The sequence below is a fragment of the Dendrobates tinctorius genome, unplaced genomic scaffold (assembly GCF_039654945.1).
Source record: "Dendrobates tinctorius isolate UK_male_01 unplaced genomic scaffold, ASM3965494v1 ptg000391l, whole genome shotgun sequence".
In the NCBI taxonomy this organism is placed as follows: domain Eukaryota; kingdom Metazoa; phylum Chordata; class Amphibia; order Anura; family Dendrobatidae; genus Dendrobates; species Dendrobates tinctorius.
The window spans coordinates 1,060,799-1,075,282 of NW_027362057.1; the positions used below are offsets into that span (position 1 = coordinate 1,060,799).

The window sequence follows — 14,484 nt, forward strand, 5'->3', positions numbered from 1 at the left end:
GTGAATTGCGATGGCAAACATCAGGACGACGCAATCAAGATGGTGCCATTGGGGATATAGAAGGAGCTGTTGTGAGTTCATTTTCCCCTTCACCATTGAGGTCTGATGAACTCCCTCTTCTGGTGAAGGAAGGTAGTGAGGCTGATTACCAAGCACCTGAGCTGGATGATGATGACTGGGTGACGGGAATTGCTGACTGGATCTAAGGCAGCCGACGCCCTTCTACCTTGCTGGTGATTTCTCTGAGGGATTCTAGGAGACCAGTCTGATTCCTGCTCCTCAAAAGCTAAGTTTTCCGTTCTGCTTTTTGCATTTGTGTTTTGGTTTTGTTTTGCCTTGTTTTTCTGGATTTCTGCCCTTCCCTGCTGGGATGAGCTGAATTCCTTTTTGCTCTGTCTTCAGAAAATACCTGAGTACTGATATAGTCTTTTTGAAGCCTAGTGTCTTCAGGGCTTTTTTCCCTATCAGTCTGTTGGCTCTTGTTTTGATAGGATTTTTGCGGATTGCAGACAGCAGCTTTTCTATCCTGTCCTATTTAGTTAGCTTGGGCCCCATCATTTGCTCAGCCTATCTTTCTATCTGTGTTAGTGTTTTTTCTTCTTGCTTCACCATCATTATATGTTGGGGGCTGCCTATAGCTTTGGGGTCTGCTCTGGGGCAGTTTAGATTTCCCTTTCTGTCTTTAGGCTATTTAGTTCTCCGGCTGTGATCGAGGGGTCTAGGGCACCGTAGGAACCCCCCACGGCTACTGCTAGTTGTTGTTGATAGGTTCAGGGGTCTGCAATCCGATAGCTGCCAACTTCTCTGGTTTTCTGGACTTAGCTAGTATTTCTGTTTTTGCCTCCTACGGTGACTCATTCATAACAGGGAGCCCTACACTCTGGTAACCATTTATAACATGTAGTCACTATTGACAGCAGCATGTAAATGGTTAAATGACTATAGTCAGTTCCAACACTGATTGTGGCTGATAGAGCAAGTTGCCAGCTATAGTATACAGCCGACAGCTGCTGGATTGTCACCTGTATGGGGATGCTATTCTCTTATAACTCAGGTAAGTAAAAAAAAAAAAAAATATTGGTGGTCATTAAGGGGTTAAAGAAATGAAGTGCTGAAACCTACATATATGAACTTCCATGAAATGACACCCCATTGGTCTATAATGCCGCTTTCAAATACAGGTAATCTGTGAGAGTGGAATGCTTAGTAGAACATAAGATAAATTGCATATACAGTAGTTATTTGCTGTTTATCACAATTGTCCTTGTTGCATGATTATTTTTGGGAAGAATAATGATACTTTATTTCACTGGGATACAAACCTATACTAAAATGTGAAAATCCCAGTCAGTTGGAAACTGCAATATTCATAGTGCTCTTATATAGACCACCAAGCTAACAGTTAATGTGCCAAGCTTTTTCCCCACCTCCAAAAACCAAAAGATCTATAGTTAAAATAGCACTGCACTGACTCAAAGCCACCACACCCAACTCAGTCATCAGTACTCTTGATTCACAGAGTAAGTATTCTGCACCTCCCAAACCAGTCTGAGGGTTACACCAGATAGTTCTCAGCTACCAGTACCAGGGCAGGTCTAAGTCAGACACTTTCACATGCAGGAGCTATGTATTATGGTAAAGAGGGCATGGTCTGTTAAGCCATCAACGATAGTACTAATGCTGATGTCCACTGATAGAACCTAAACACATGGCTACCTACAAATCTATATGCAAAGCCAAAACGAAGTTATATATAGCCTAAAAACATAGTTCAGTTATAAAACACCCCATTGACTATCTCATGTAAGGTAAAAGAGAAAGAAGGTAAAGAGAATCTGTTGCTCCTGAAATATGACATGGTTTGGATAGCTGAGATATTTGCTTGTTAAATAATCTACATAGCAATTCATAAAAACTGTGGTAATGTAAAAAGAAAAAAACAAATTATAAGCCTATTGCTTTCCTGCCAGTGTAAATATAAAAATTCTGGTTTCCATCATGAAAATTAAAGAGGTTGTCCACTACCTGGACAACCCCACTTTAAATAAAGGAGTCCCCCATATAAAATACATACACCATATACTCACCTTCTGTACTGTCGCCATTGCAGCGCTATTGGCGCCAGGGCTCCCCTGGAACTTGCGTGACATTGTTATGCCACTTGAGTCCATCAGCCAATGAGAGATTGCTTTTAGGCTGCTCTACTTCTATTTCTCCAAGGTTCATCTGAAGGCGTGAAACTTGAACAAATGGAAGAAGTGAGAGTGCAGCAGCCATTAGCATCCACTGATTGGCTGCAGGTTCACAGGGCATAACAATGTCATACGAGCCCTGGCATCTCTGGAACGGGGTTGGTACAGGAGATTAGCATCCTGTCTTTTTATTTCATGAAGTGGGATTATTTTCTTTAAAAAGGTATTGTCCACGTAGTATTTATCCACACTAATACACCCTCAATTAATGCACACATCCAGCACATTAGAAACATTCTCTGCCAACCATCTTCAGCTATCTGTCAGTTTGTGTATTTTGTTATTGGCAGAAACTTATTCTTAAAATCAAATTTTCATGTTAAAGAGCTGTTCTCGTATTATTAATTTGGAACAGTTATACAGTATGAAAATAAGTTTGCAACTGACTTGCTTCTTTGATCTGCTGTCATCCTCCTGCCATGAGAGCTTTTGTCTTACATTGTTTATAGCTAGTTGCCAAGGGGACCGATCAACAAAAGATGGCCCAAAATGCGCAGTAGCTATATTCAAGACTGGGATCTGACATTTAACTCCTGAGATCCCTGTAGCCTTTCTCCAGCTCATTCATTTCTGTAGATAATTGTCAGTGATGCTCACCTTCCCTCTACCTGTCAATTTCTCCATCCAGAGCTGCTGTTATCAGTCCTGAAAATCACAAGCCAGTAACCTCCACCAATCAGCTGCTTGAGCAGTTAATCACTGCTCTCTTTCACCTACTTAACAGTGCACTTGTTCAAATGCACTGCTATGTAAATATCTCCATATACATGTACAGATATCAGTGCAGACTTTGGAACAAGCACATTGATTGTCATATGGCATATTTAGTTCTGCAGCAGGACAATACTGCTTCATTAGAATTATCCCGCAAGAAGGGTGCCTGCCACCCAGGAACAAGAAAGTCAGGAGGCTGTTGATCAGTGTGCTCTTTAAAACACATGTTGAGACTAACCCTTTAAAAGTATTATTAAAAAAAAGTTGGTAATACATGTCACTATCATTATTAAAAAAATACTTGCTATTTTCAATCTGTACATGGTGACACTGATGTGGAGATCACTTTTTAATAGTAATCTCATTATCACAGACAGGATTATAATGGAAGATTAAGGTACTGTCACACTTAGCGATGTACCAGCGATCCCGACCAGCGATATGACGCTGTCAGGATCGCTGGTACATCGCTAAGTTGTCGCTAGTGAGCTGCCACACAGGCAGATCTCACCAGCGACATCGCTGGGGACGGGGGTCGCTACTTACCTGTCAGACACGGCGATCCTGCGTCCTCCCGCCCGCCTCCACGCGTCGCTCGTCGTCACAGCAGGAAGCGCCGCAGGAAGCTGACGACGAAAAACAGTCCTGAACGTTCTCGCGCGATCAGCGATAACCAGCAGGGGAGCCGGTCGTAGGTAAGTATCACACACAGAGATATCGCTAGCAATATCGCTATAACGTCACTAGTCCTTAACACCTATATAGCAATAGTACAGCATTCTCCATTCACAATACTGTAGTTGGGAACAAGTCACTTGCTCTTTGCCAAATTTCTTCTGCACAGGCTACATAGCATGCCCACAACACCTTCCCGCTGAATTGCTATTCATAGAAACACAGGCACAATGGCTACACTCAATCATATTTAGAAAGTTGAATAAAATAATCTACAATCCAAAAAATAAGACAGATTGGAAACAAAAAGGTTCTACTTTACTAGGTGCTGCAGTTTTCATTAAAAACTGTTTTATTTGCTGCAGGTCCACAAGTTCTCTGAATGCCTAGCCCTGAATAACTCTGCCCACACCACTGATTGGCAGCTTTCTGTGTACACTGTGCATAGGCATAAAACTAATATTCTGTATTGGTGGCATAGTTGGACTACCTCTCATCGGTCCAAGAAGTCCTCTGGTGTTAATCTTCTGCTGATAAAACTGCAATTTTATAAAAACTACACTAAGCAATGAGTGATAAATCGTTGGAATCAGGGGCTATACCCCTATACTATGCCGCTCTCAGATTAAGTAGCAAAACCTGGCAATAGATCCCCTTTAAGCATTTATTAGGGTGCAACCAATCACCATGAAAGTTAAGATCTGAGACCATGATTTAATATGGCAAATACTAATTTGAAACACGTTTTTCTCAATCTAAAATTTCAAAGAACTTAAAAACATGCAACTTGAGTTTATCGAATATTACAAATTTTCTCCATCCTCAAGAACAGAGGGATTTGTAAGACTGCAGAGACCTGTGTGACGTAAGCAGTGCCTTCCCCCCTCCCGCCAATCCCATAATGAAAAACACCAATAGGCCTGGATGGGTTAACAGGTCGGTCACATATATAGGTTCCAAGGGTCAGCCGCGGAGAAAGAGGAAGTCATAGACCCCGGGCACCTGAATTTGTGGCCGGACGCCCCTTCCTCTTTCTTCCCGTTGGTCAGATCGGCGTCCCAATTATGGCATCACCTGGGGAGTTAGTGGAAGGGGGGAATTGGGTACTGCACCGAGTTTCCTTCTAGCTTTCTCCTAGGGGCTCTGCAGTCAGAGGCACATTCCCTATATGGTACCGTGCCTGCCATTCTGCGGTGTGTTGCTCATTGTGTAGGTTACCAGCCACATCTGCAAATTATCAGAGACAGCCAGTTTCTTAGTCAAGGAGCATGTTCTTGCAAGATCTTTGGTATTGAACTTGCAAGCGTTGCTCTAAAACTGGTTAATCACTAGATCTAGCCATCTCCAGAACCTCCTTTGATGCTTGAAAGACAAAGCTGCCTCTGCATGCTCCATGGAATAACAAAATGTCGAGTTGTTCAGTCATGCCATTGGTCCAGATTGTTAGTCTTCAGGAGTTCACCACCCCACCGGAAAGAGGAAGCCAGGGGGACATGTCATCACGTCCAGGACTTCTTGTTTTTTTTTTTTTATGCTGAAGATAGTTATTAGTTACATTCCCTGTATGTATTGAGGGTTGTTGTCATGTTTCAGAATAAATTTTACGTCAGATGTCTCCTTGATGCATATGCATCTCCTGTATTTCTCAGAATTGAGAACGGCAAGAAATGGAAGTGTCGAGGACTGTAGAACAGTTGTCGGCTAAGGAAACTTGATTTAGCAGATGAAAGAATTTACTAGATGTAATAATTCCATTCTAAATCAGCAGTGCCATCAGCCCAGAACTGGCAGTAAACTGTAGGACCCACCTATACTAGTCTACTGTTTGGAGAAGTCTGGCCAGAAATAGTATTCATGGAAGATTTGACCAAAAACGATACCTTTGACACGGAAACAAGACTGTGACTCAAATGACTTAACTATGCACGAAAACATAAGAACTGGAATGCAGAAAAATGGCAGCAGATGCTCTGGACTGATGAGTAGAAATGTGAATTATTTGGCTGTAACAGAAGGCAGTTTGTTGAAGGGCTTGAGGGCAGTACAATAATGAGGGTCTACAGGTAACAGTGAAAGATGGTGGAGGGTCTTTGCAAGTTTAGAGCTGCATTTCAGCAAAGGGAGATGTTGAATTGGTCAAGATTATTTATGTTCTCAATGCTGGGAAATGCAGGCAGATAATTATCTGTCATGCAGTATAATCATGGAGACATCTTATTGGCTCCAAATTTGTTCTTCAGCTGGACAATGACCCGAAATATACATGTAAAGAACAAGGAGTCATGGAAGTGATGATGTGACCCCTGCACAGCTCTGATCTAAACATAATCAAGTCTGTGTGGAATTACATAAAGAGACAGAAGAATTTATGCAAGTCTACATCCACAGATCTGTAGTTAGTTCTCCAAGATGTTTGGAACAATCTTCCTGCTGAGTTCCTTAAAAAACTGTGTGCAAGTGTATGTACAAGAATTAATTCTGTTATGAAGGCAAAAGGAAGTCACAATAAATATTGATTTGATTGAGATCTCTTTAGTTAATTCATTTTGTATTTTGTTAATTGATAAAAAAAACTATTAACACTTCTATTTTGAAAGCATTCTAACTTTGCAGCATTTGTTCCAGACCTGCATAAAATTTGACAGTATTTTATGCCTGCTGTAGGTACCATAACGGAGACCCCATGAATCGCTATATTAGGGTCCCAAATTCCATTTTTCTCCATACTTGCATGATCACAGTGATTAAGAGTGTTAATGACACAAAGATTAAGTATGCGCCATAGCACTATTCAAAGCCTCATGGAAACCAGCCTATAGGTGCACAATTTTTCAACAGCAACCTGCAAAGTATATTAAGTATTTAACTTAATGAGTTGTCTCTGTACTGTAGGACAAGTCAGGTCGTCCAGAGCGAAAGATGCTCTTTGCACTATGGTCAAGAAATGATAAAAAGCCACATTTAACGCAGAATACCCTAACAGGGTATGTTAAGGTACCGTATGTTTCCACGTTAAGGATTTGGTCACTATTTGCTGCAGATTGGATGCTGCGTACAGCTGCAGCGTTCAATCCACAGCGTCCAGATGTTACAGCATTTAATGAAATCCCATCTCCACTATGCGTGCAGGGCCGCATCCGGCGGCCCTGCATAATCGGACATGCGGTGCGTCTTTCAAGGCCGCAGCATATCTTTTTATCTTGCAGAGACGGAGCGTCTCCGAAAGATAAATAGCACAGTCTATGAATACGATGCAGTGATTCCACATGTGTTCAATGAACACATCCGGAATCACCGCGCGTACAACAGGGAGGCGGCGTTTTGGGCGGAGCGGGGTATCCGCTGCATCCAAAGCGCAGGGATTACGACCCGTGGAGACATACCCTAATAGGTTTTAAAAATTAAACACCCACATCAGTGGATCCACTTTGGATCCATTTATATTTTCTCTATTTTTTTTTATCCTACAAACTTTCAAGATGTAATAGAATGAAGTATCGTTGTATTATGTGACATTATAAGAATTGGAAATATGGAAAAACCTGGCCAAGCTTTAATGCTGAAAGTAAAAGAACTACATGTTGTAATAATTCTGGCATTCAGGCCATATACATAGATAGGCAGGCTGTAGGACACTGAACACACTCGTAAAAATTCTTGGCTATAGTTTGTAACAGCACAGGACAATCCCACACATTTTCCACATCAGTGCACAAATTAGATCACCAGCGTGACATCTGAAGGCAGGCGTCAGGAGAATAAGTTGGAGAGCTTTGGATATTTGGACAGTAGGATGTGACATAGCTAGTTCACGTGGGAAGGAATGAGGATGTGACGTTACTTACATAAGATCACACAGTCGTGGTATTAGATTATCCAGCACTTGACTCCACAAATCAGCTTGCCGTCTGCTGACGAGATACTTCCTCCAATTTTCTGTAGCCCCCCCTGCCCCCCAAAAAACAATATAAAAATACATAAGTTCTTTGTTCACATAGTCACTGATCAATATCACATTCTGGTAGAAATCTTTCATAGTCATGCACTAAGCTAATAAAATACTGACACACCTTCACTTGGGCAAAATGTAAAACCTCTGGGTAGCTCAGGGACATTGCTCCATGGACATTTTTTTCTTATCACTGTCGGCTTCTTTTACACTTAAGAAAATGTTTCCTGTTTAGATCTTAAATGTCATAAAACAGATAGGGTGCTAAGTTTATAACCCTGTAAAGGAACTAGAGGACAGACTATCAAATCAAACTTGTCAGGCTATATATATATATATCCCCTGGTCTATCTACACATAAGGAGGAAATAAATATTTAAATAGATATATTATATACACACACATAGATCAGAAACACACACAAACACATATGCTATATCAATAAATTAAGGAGCTTCTCTACGATTATAGCCACAGGCAAGTACTAAGACCCTGAGATACCCTGAGATACAGCTCACTTTTCTCTCCATTGCTTGTCACTGAAGTGTGAGAGCAAGTCTCCATGAATGAAAGGAACTATTGTCTTGTAACTTCTCTATCTCAACATATAACAGACCTCAGATTAGTAAATACTTCTGACTCGCTATGTAGTCTGTCATTAGCATTACGTCAGTAGAAGATCATTCCTGCCACGTGCTTCAAGCAAGTCGATAGTGTCAGATTTAACTAGTTAAAAGCAGCCTTGTACTATAATAGTATAATAATAATAATAATAATAAATTTTATTTTTATAGCGCCGACATATTCCGCAGCACTTTACATTTCAGAGGGGATTTGTACAGACAATAGACATTACAGCATAACAATAATCACATACAGTAGATTATAACAAATACCAAGAGGAATGAGGGCAAGCTTACAGTCTATGAGGAAAGAGGTAGACACGAAAGGTGGGTGGTAACAGTTGCCCTGATTGTATGGACCAGATAGTATCTAACAGAGTAAAAAGAAACATGGAAATTCTACTGTCTTATCTAACTAATTACTACACAGTACAAACAGAACTTCTCAATAGTTTGAAATAAAAGCTACTTGTTTCCCATCATTAGTTTCCAATATTAATTAACATGATAGGTAAGATGTTAATTGAAGAAACATTTCCACTTACTGAACTCACCTAAGGAAGAGTTGAAGATAATATCTAAGCTTCTGTTCTAGTCTCATTGTTTCGTACTAGAGGGAAGAGAAAAGAACATTATTCAGCTTTCTATACACGATCTCCTCTGGTTTGCTCCTGACATCCAAAACTGACTAGAGATGGCTAGAAAAACGAGCCTTAGCTGGAATTCCTGAGGGTTTAACCAGCAGCAAACAATCCTAGAAAGACTTCTCAAGTTGTAGAACACATTCAATCCCAGTCCTTGAGTTCCTCCGGCAGAGGCAGCTTTCTGTCAATGCAATTGATAAATCCAGAGTTTCCCATACAGCTTTGGCTGAAGTGTGTGATTGTCAGAGAGGCAGGAATGAGAAAGTCTAGCATAACTCAAGAGCCTGGAGTCTTATAGAGTAGCGCCAATTAGAGGCTGACCAATCACATGCTGCTGGGTGCAAGCAATCACGTCAAAGAAAGGGCAGTCCCATCCGAATCAAAGAAGTTCTGAATTACTGAGGTTACACAAAGGACACTCATTCAGAAAAAAATAGGCAGTGCTCTGGAGCAGAAAAAAAAAAACTGCAGGAAACGCCTCGCACAGTCACAGATACTGAGCGGCCACTAACTCATATCTCTCACAGGAAACATGTCTGGCACATAGAGTGTAGCGCGGCACAACTATTCACAAAGGAGACAATTAACTAGCAGAGATGGAGACACTGCAGCACCACTGGATTGCATCTCCTTCCCCTCAGTGTATTAAAATGCCATTCAGAAGAAAGTATTTTTTTCATTAAAACAAAAACGGCATATAAAATAAAAAACACTATTTTTTCCTAATGCGAAATCTTTGGCACATGACTAAAGTGAACAGATTAAAAATGATCTGAGACACCTGCAAGTTCTGTCAAATGGACACTATGGTTTAGATCCAAGGAACAGATATACGGTAGTTTTTCATTGACAACCGAATGGATTGATTCTGACAATTATTAGAAAAAATAAACAAGCATGGAAAATACATTTTATCGGTTACAATGGCTGGACATATGGCCAGCAGAAACAAAAGTGTTCGAAAAACTCAGAGAAAATAACAATCAAAAGCTCATCAAATAATAGATCTTTAAAATGAGAAATCGTTTGGTTGGTTTATGATGTAATTAGGAGGTAAATATTTAGTATAGCATTAAGTTGAATTAATTATAGCATATAGATTAAGTTTAGTTTATCAAATTGGTGTTCTTTGGTAAACTAACATAAACCATGATGTTTAACAGTTAAATGAGAAAAAAAAATTATATATATACATTGTATAATAAATATATATAGGAGGAAGGAATGCCCATTCTGGAAACATTCCTGAAAGTACGATAGAAACGTGACCAACTGGTGAATTTCACAAAAACAAGTCACTTTTGTAATGTTTCTGAAAGAATATAGCAACATGAAGATATTCTAACAAAGCTATAAAAAGTTATGTAAAAAAGCCATAACACTCAATAAAGACCGTGCAAAGTTCGAAAAGAATAAGCCATGATGAAAGTACAAGTATAGATGAAAACATATTTAAGGTAAGGAAATAACAAAAGGAAAAACAATAACCAAAAAATATCCTACACTGTAACATAGGTCACCTATTGACAGTTTGTCTAATTACATATACTATCAGTGTTATGTCACTTTTCCTGAAACAGAGGATTGTTTTCCAGTACGGATTCATTTTTAGTGAAACATTATTTGTGTTTCCTTTGATGGAAGCAAAATTATCAATTTCCAAGTTAGCAAATTTATAAGATTAAATATTTCCTTTATCCAAACTGCTGGAAACACGCACCAAAGTGTAAAAGACTAGAGTTTATCATAACTTTAAAGGGAAAATTAGCCCTGATAATCAAATGCTGCTGCTCTACAACATCATCTTCACACTATATGGTATGTACATGTGGCATATTGATCATTACAGCCAGACTGGAATCACTAATATCTAAATGTTAATAAAATTACCTATGTAACTGAAGTGCCTAAATACAAACCGCATTGTGTACAGCATCAGTTTACCTCCAATATTTCTAATCCAGTTTCACAAAGAGATTTGTTTTAAGTGAAAGTCATTTTGAGTTCAGTTATTTATAGTTACTATTTTCTTTACCTTTATTTATAAATTGCACAGTTATCTGGTATATTGAGAAATGAAGAAAAAACGGAAGTGAATTTCACATTAAGTAGATTCTGTTTGACATACTAACATAAGCAACCTGAATTATAAAAATGTTAAAATGAAATATCTATCTCTCATATCTACCTATCTTTAACTACGGTATCTACATCTATTTCTCGTATCTTTTTACTGTATCTCTTCTATTTATCCCATATCTATCTATCACTCTTCCATCTATCTATTTATCATCTCTCATAGCTATCTCATATATATCGAATCTATCGCTTCTATCAATCTATCTTCCATCTATGTATCATCTGTCTCATATCAATCTATCTCATATCAATCTCATATCCATCCCATATCTATCTCTTCTAGCTATCTCTCTTCCATCTATTTATCTCTCATATCTACCTATAACTACGGTATCTACATCTATCTCTTGTATCTTTTTACTGTATCTATCTCTTCTACTTATACCATTATCTATCTAACTCTCTTCTATCAATCTCTCTTCAATCTATCATTTATCTCATATCTATCTATCTGTCCCATAAATATCTCATATCCATCTCATATATATCTACCTCTCTTTAACTATGGTACTGTATCTACATCTATCTCTTGTATCTTTTTACTGTATCTATCTCTTCTATTTATCCCATTATCTATCTCTCTCTTCTATCTCTTCTGTCAAACTCTTTTCCATCTATTTATCATCTATCTCATATCTACCTATCTCTATCTATCCCATATATATCTATCTATGTCTCTGTCTTTCTTTCTAACCACCACTGACGCATGTGCAGAAGTGGCCAGGCTACTAGATGAAATCCACATTTATTCTATCTGCTCTCTCCCATCTCATGGCGATTTTTCCCAATAATTGTGCATCTCCCTTTGTTTCACCTCTCCTTTAGATTAATATAAATAGATATTGTGCATTATTTGTCAATTTGCATCCTTTCCTTTACATTGAAATATTGCCGCTACATTAAAAGGTAATATTATCCTTATTCTTGCTATTCTTACTAATGGACTGCATGTTAAATATTGTAGCGGGTCGCCAAACCATTCACATCTCTACCAAGTTTAGAATCTTTTACTAGTATAACTGCCCCAAAACCTAATTTGTGGGCACATAATTGCATTCTTCTACTCGTTTATTTCCATTTGTTCCATTTCCTTTCCTATTGCATCTTGTCAGTGAAACAGTATAATTACAGCATTGTTATAATTACCCTTTATACAGTTCTGCCTCCAGGACTGCTTATTGCTACATAAATAATAATCGGTATAAATATACATTTTCTATCTGACCTAAGATTGTAGTTTGTATGATTGACAATAATGAAAGGATTCTCCTAAACAATAGAATGTATTAATTCATATTATTTATTATTTTAATGCCATTTATTCCATGGCGCTTTACATTTGGAATATATGGAGAAGGTTTTATTCGTTTATTCATTTTTAATATGTGGATATTTTTTTACAAATATTGGAGTCATTGACTAGACCTTCAAGTATTTTATATCCAATTTAGTAACTGCCCCAAAGTAAGTTATTATTATTTATGTACCAGTTAACTTTGCATAAGAAGATTAAATTGTGATTTCCCTGCAAGAAAGCTCACGTTAATCATCTGTGCTATGTCAAGAATTAAAACAATGTTGGAACGGCTCTTTTTTTTTTTATTGAGAAGATATTACAGGTATGAGGCTTATCATGCGTTATAACATGCAAAAAGCATGGAATTTTAATGAGGTAAAAGAAAAAAAAAATGCTAACTGCCTCTATACATTGGTGACTCACAACAAAAGAATGTGAAATGTGTACTTTGGTATTGTATCAATAAAAAGGGCACACCTTCCACAAAAATGTCTCCAGCAATAAACTGACACTTCAAAGCAAGTGTGAACATTTCAGCTATCAGTTATGATAGTTCAGCTCATAACAGTCGTCAAGGGAGAGACTAATCACTCCTGAAATGTCTCAGGACAGCACTTCAGTGCATTTCCGATCTAAAATTGCCTCTATAGTCAACCCTACAACTACATCAGTGCTTGAAATAAGTCCTAGTAAAGCACACTGAAGATTACAGATCAGATCCCACCTGCGCACCAAGACTTACTGCAGACACTATTACCAGGTTGGCTTTATCTTGGAGGGCTGTGCACCTAAAGGATTTTCACTGCTGGACATATAGTAAAACAAAATCCTTCAATTTATTATTACAGAAGATAAAATATTGAGGCTTTTTAGGCTGTTGGCTCACGATGAGTTTTTGACTGTATTTCGCTGTGCCAAAAATGCAGCGTCTTAGGCCATGTGCACACATTGAGTACTTGATCAGTATTTTACATCAGTATCTTTAAGCCAAGCCAGGAGTTGAAGCGTCAGAGGAAAAGTATAATGGAAACACGCCCTCACTTCTGCATTTTTGTACCTACTCCTGGTTTTGATTTTGGCCTCACGGTTCCAACAAAGAGGATTGGATTTATAGAAATCTCCCGCCCTCTCTTGCAGTTATGTGGAGTTTTATGTGCAAATTTTCCCAAAAACGTGCATCAGATTCGGAAAATCAGCAAGCAAAAAACGCACATGTGTTTTAGTGCGGAATCACTTCAAAACCGCATATCAAAAAGTATCATAAACAAAGCAGCTTTCTTTATAACATGACACAACAACAAGTGACAAAAAACGGTGCTTCAAAAACGGGGATAGAAATGCATGTTAAAAAACACACTCAAAAACGCAATGAAAAAACACAAGTAACCCAATTTACTTCATAGGTGCCGAAAATCTGTAAGGCTATGTGCACACGTTGCAGATTCAGTTGCGGGTTTTTCCGCGCGGATCCGCAGGTAAAACCGCAGGTAAAGTGACCTGCGGTTTTCCTGCTGTTTAGCCCTGCTGTTTCACACCTCTACTATGTTAAAGGTGTGAAACCATTGCGGAAACCGCACAAACAATTGACATGCTGCGGTTTGTAAACCGCGGAAAAAAACGCAGCATGAGCACAGCGGTTTTGCAAAGCCAAAGGGTTACATGGTATTGTACCATGTGAGCGGAACTGCTGCGTTTCCGCAGGGCCAAAACCGCTGCGGAACTGGAGCAGAATCCGCAACGTGTGCACAACGCCTTATTCCATGCATATTTCTCTTCCTACAGGGAAGCTTATGAGAAAATGACAAACCTACAGCATGCAGCATTTGAAAAATTAATGGTAGAGACCCCAAAATTTAAGAAAAATGCATAAGAATGCACTGTTTAACATTTTTCAATTGCCTTACCACTAACAAAAAAAAAATAAAATGATAGTAATAAAAAGAGACACACATTAAGTCAGATTTTTGTAAAAAACATGCTGCAAGAAAACATTTTTTAAGCAAATCGTTAACCTTGTAATCACATTAATAATTATAGCAACCTGCTGCATAAATAGCAATTCCCTAATACAACTCATATAATTAAAATAATGTGGAAGTGGGACTGATTCAATAACTCTACAGGAATGAAAGGAATTTCCTGCAGGGGAATGGTGGGGAATTCTCGGCAGCCCTACAGGATTATTTTCAGA

At 38.7% G+C, this 14,484-nt stretch overlaps 1 long non-coding RNA gene across 2 annotated transcripts in view; it reads right to left on the reverse strand.

Annotated features, from left to right (window-relative positions):
* LOC141076159 (uncharacterized) overlaps positions 1-14,484 on the reverse strand; it is a 185,249-nt gene that overhangs the window by 44,102 nt on the left and 126,663 nt on the right. For both annotated transcript variants that reach the window (XR_012227428.1, XR_012227427.1), the window contains 2 exons: positions 8,768-8,823; positions 7,487-7,589 (listed from right to left, as the gene is read on the reverse strand). This is a non-coding gene — a long non-coding RNA (uncharacterized lncRNA). The remainder of the gene's footprint in view (positions 1-7,486; positions 7,590-8,767; positions 8,824-14,484) is intronic.